Source organism: Myotis davidii, unplaced genomic scaffold (assembly GCF_000327345.1).
Source record: "Myotis davidii unplaced genomic scaffold, ASM32734v1 scaffold648, whole genome shotgun sequence".
NCBI classification, from domain to species: Eukaryota; Metazoa; Chordata; class Mammalia; order Chiroptera; family Vespertilionidae; genus Myotis; species Myotis davidii.
This window is the reverse complement of record NW_006299603.1, coordinates 1,966,402-1,970,941: the sequence shown is the minus strand read 5'-3', so window position 1 is coordinate 1,970,941 and position 4,540 is coordinate 1,966,402. Positions and strand designations below refer to the sequence as shown.

At 49.9% G+C, this 4,540-nt stretch overlaps 1 pseudogene; it reads left to right on the top strand.

Annotated features, from left to right (window-relative positions):
- The first annotated feature begins 678 nt into the window (after window positions 1–678).
- Window positions 679–2,185, top strand: LOC102773309 (annotated as a pseudogene).
- The last annotated feature ends 2,355 nt before the right edge of the window (window positions 2,186–4,540 follow it).

Below are 4,540 nucleotides of genomic sequence, written 5' to 3'. Positions count from 1 at the left end.
CACCTGTGCGTCAACATGCTAACTACTGAGCAACACTAGGCAGGACCTGGCTTTTTAAGGGAGTAAACATTTATTCTAGCTAATTATTCATGTATATAGTCATTTTACCAACTAGTCCTTTTTCCTCTCTAAAACTAGGAAAATTATTCATGAAATGCGGATCTTACAAAAAAAATAAGCCTTTCATCACACTAGAATATTGCTCTAACCGTAACGCCAGTGAAGGATATTTCCAAAGACTTAGGAAAGAAATCTAAAGCAAATGTGTTCAGTGTTCAAATGGAGTTCTATCATGCACTGCTTTTTGACAACAGATGTGTGACTGTCTTTCCCGAAAATAGTAAAATGCTTTAAATCTGGAATTTTGACCAGCAAATAGTATTCTTACATGGATTCTCATGAGGTTTTTGATCATAACCAAAAAAAGAATCACAAGTATTACGATTGCATGGTCCTGGAACACACTTCCCCCCAGTCTTTGTCTACATGACCAGCTACTAATGTTAAGTGCTTATAAATGTGTAGCAGCAACCGGGTCTCCCTATGTTACATCTATATCAAATGGGAGGAGGGATGTGGGAGGAGCACAATAGTATGTCATTAAGAACACAAACTAGAGGCGTGCGGAGGACCCCGCACCGGTTGCGGACCCACCATGGGCCCGCCCCACCCCGGGCACTGCGCCGTGCGAGTATCATCCTAAAGCCAGAATTGAAGCTACAAGATGGCTGATCAGGACCCTGGGGGCATCAGCCCCCTCCAACAGCTGGTGGCCTCAGGTGCCGGGGCTGTGGTCACCTCCATCTTCATGACCCCCTGGACATGGTGAAGGTCCGCCTGCAATCTCAGCGTCCCTCGGTGACCAGCAAACATGCCTCCGTCCAGACTCTGGAGCCTCTTACACCAAACTGCCCCCCTCTCTCTGACCCACAGGCAAGTGCCTCCTCTACTGCAATGGTGTCCTGGAACCCCTGCACCTGTGCCCAAATGGTGCCCACTGTGCCACCTGGTTTCAGGACCCCACTTGCTCCACTGGCACCATGGATGCCTTTGTGAAGATTGTGAGACACGAGGGCACCAGGGCCCTGTGGAGTGGCCTCCCAGCCACCCTGGTGATGATTGTGCCAGCAACCGCCATCTCCTTCACGGCCTATGACCAACTCAAGGCCTTCCTGTGTGGTCGAGCCCTGACCTCTGACTTCTATGCACCCATGGTGGCTGGTGCACTGGCCCACTTGGGCACCGTGACTGTGATAAGCCCCCTAGAGCTGGTACAGACAAAGCTGCAGGCTCAGCATGTGTCATACCGGGAGTTGGGTGCCTATGTCCGAACCTCCGTAGCTCAGGGCAGCTGGCGCTCACTGTGGCTGGGCTGGGGCCCCACTGCTCTTCAGGATGTGGCCTTTTCAGCCCTGTATTGGTTCAACCATGAGCTGGTAAAGAGCTGGCTGTGTGGGCGCAGACCAAAGGACCAGACATCGGTGGGCATCAGCTTTGTGGCTGGTGGCATCTCAGGAACAGTGGCTGCCATCCTGACTCTACCCTTCGATGTGGTGAAGACTCAATGCCAGGTTGCGCTGGGAGCCGTGGAAGCTGTCACCTGTGCACGCCGACTCCACCTGGCTGCTGCGCGGAGGATCCGGGCTGAGTCCAGCACCAGGGGACTCTGCAGGCTTCCTCCCAAGGATCATCAAGGCCGCCCCTCCTGTGCCATCATGATCAGCACATATGAGTTGGGCAAAAGCTTCTTTCAGAGGCTCAACATGGAACAGCCTCTGAGCCAGTGAGAGGAGCGAGGGGATGAGGGCCCCATCTCTTCCATGGATGGTGTGAGGTAGGAGGAGTCTGAGCCAAGTGCCTTGACCTCAGGGGAGGGGGCCTCATTTTTTTTCCCTCTCAGCTCAGTCCCAAAGGTACCAGCCCGTCTGCTGGGCCTGCCCAGGCCCCCAGCAGACAGCTTTCTTCCTGCTGGTCCTCATCCCAAGCCCCAAGGATAATCACTTTTCCACCCACCCCCCAAGTTCAAGACCAAATCTGTTAACCCTTTCCTCCCCCTGCCCTCGTGTCCATTTTCCTGTGTTTGTTGTAGCTGCGCCTGCCCCCAAGTCCCACAGAACCCTGGACCAGCCCAGTCTGAACCTACTGCTGTTAATTCATTGACTGTAAAGATGAAAAAAAAAAAAAAGAACACCAACTAGAGTCAAACAGACCTATGTGAAGTCCCAGCTCTGCAAGCATGTTTACATTCATCTTTAAGGCTAAAATTTCCTCATTTATAAAATATCTACCTCACAATTTTGGTGTGAGGATTAAATGAAATAACACATGTAATGCACAGTGCCTATTACACCATTAGCATTCAACAAAGCTATTATTTTCTTTCTGTGACTACAAATTCCTAAATCTGAGTTTCTGTACATTTCTCTAAAATTAGAAACCAGTGATAATTTTTTAATGTCCCAAATAAACTATAGTTTCATTTTCAACTACTTTAGGTGAACGTATATGAAGTTATTGGTCTAAAACATGGCAGTTAGCTTCACCAGATATTGCTTTATGATGCTGTGGTATTTACATACAACTAGACACAATTTTACAGAAGAAAAAAATTTGCTTCTCAAAAAGCTAAGTGCAAATATTTTTTACTTAATAAATCTTCATTTCTGTGTGGCCTTTTCTTAGCAAAGGCTTGTAATATCCCCCACTCAAAATTTGCCTAGTTAAAAAAAAAATCTATATGCAACTTCTTGAGGTATCTAGAGAATCACCAGTAATTCTCTTTCTGGATACAAAAACCAAGCAGAAGTTAGTTGCTCTTTCCTCAGCATGCCTCAAATGCTTTGTATATTCCTCATCCTACATAATAAAAGGTTAATATGCAAAATGACCAAACAGTGGAATGACCACCAGGGGGCAGACACTCAACACAGGAGCTGCTCCCTGGTGGTCAGCGTGCTCCCACAGGGGGAGTGCTGCTCAGCCAGAAGCCCTGAGCTGAGCTCATGGCTGGCGGGAGCCTCTCCTGCCTCCATGGCAGCGGTAAGGATGTCTGACTGATGGCTTAGGACAGAGGTCCTCAAACTTTTTAAACAGGACGCCAGTTCACTGTCCCTCAGACATTCCACACATGCACACTGCGGGCCCCGGACGAGTCGGCTGCGAAGCAGGACAGGCAGCAGCGGCAAACACACCTGGCAGGCTGGATAAATGTTTTCGGTGGGCCGCAGTTTGAGGACCCCTGGTTTAGGCCCACAGGGAGCAGGCCTAAGCCATAAGTCAGACATTCCCCCGAGGCTCCCAGACTGCAAGAGGGCGCAGGACGGGCTGAGGGACCCCCGAGTGCACCAATTTTGTGCACCAGGCCTCTAGTTACCATACAACCTCATGAAGGCTTTACCCACTTGGGACAAAGCCCATAGGCACATAAAGGTAGCAAATCTATACCACAGTGCCTAACATACAGGCGTTCAATTATTTTTTGAACCGAAAATTACAGTACTCTTTTAAAATGCTGTATTCAAGTATAATCCGGTCTGCTATATTGCTTGCTCTGAAAATGTGAATTTGTTCCAACATGATTGATAAGTTAGGGAATCTGAGCATAACGCAGAATTCTCAATTGCTTGTCTGTGAAGAACACTAGAGGTAGAAAACGACACCTCAATGAACTGAGAGGCACAGAAATACACAAAACACACAGACCTCAAACACCTACGAACGACATCAGTTCACCGTGCGTGTGTGCGTGTGTTCCGAGACACACCCACCCTCTCTGGTGTGGTAGTAAGTTCTGCGTTCAGGTAAACTTCCGCCACTTCTCAGGAACTCGCACGCAGCGACCATTCTCACGGCCATTTCCACAAGCGAGGCCGGTCTTCTTCCGGGGTCCAGCGCCGCATTGACTGCAGTGTTTACATACGGCTCAACCGTGTAACACGTAAAAACGGGGCTACCATTTTTTCAGGTTCCCCTTTAAAAAATAAGTTACTGACAAAGTTCCCGAGGGTTGTGCCTCTCAATCCCATCCCCCCCCCCCTAAGGCCTGTAGTTTTTAACGGCTCAATTTTGCAGACCGTAATGACCTTTAGGAACCGATGTTGCTTTATTTACAGCAGAACTGACGAGACAGCGTTCTCGGGCCTTAGGAAAGTCTCAGCATTATAATCCCAACACCGTCATTTGGGGAACCATTAAAGCGGGGATACAGCTTGGCTCGCAGGCGCTTTGGGGAAGGTGAGGAAGGAAGGGAGCCAGGGAAAAGCAGCGGTGACGCCGGTGAGCGCAATAAACTGCCGTGAGCCCTTCGGACTAGCGACGAGTCCTTAGCAACCCCAGGAACCGCCGCACTCGGCGCTCCGGGCCGCTTGAGCCGTGATATTCCCACCCTCCGCCCCCGAAAACCCGCCTCCAACTGAATTTTAAATACTTTGGGGGAGGGGTGAAGAGCGGGTTTCCCGCTTGGCTGTAACTCAGTGCCCACCGCGCAGCCCACACGGCCGCTCCCCCTTAGGTGCCGCCATCCTGGTCGCGGGTCCGGGGT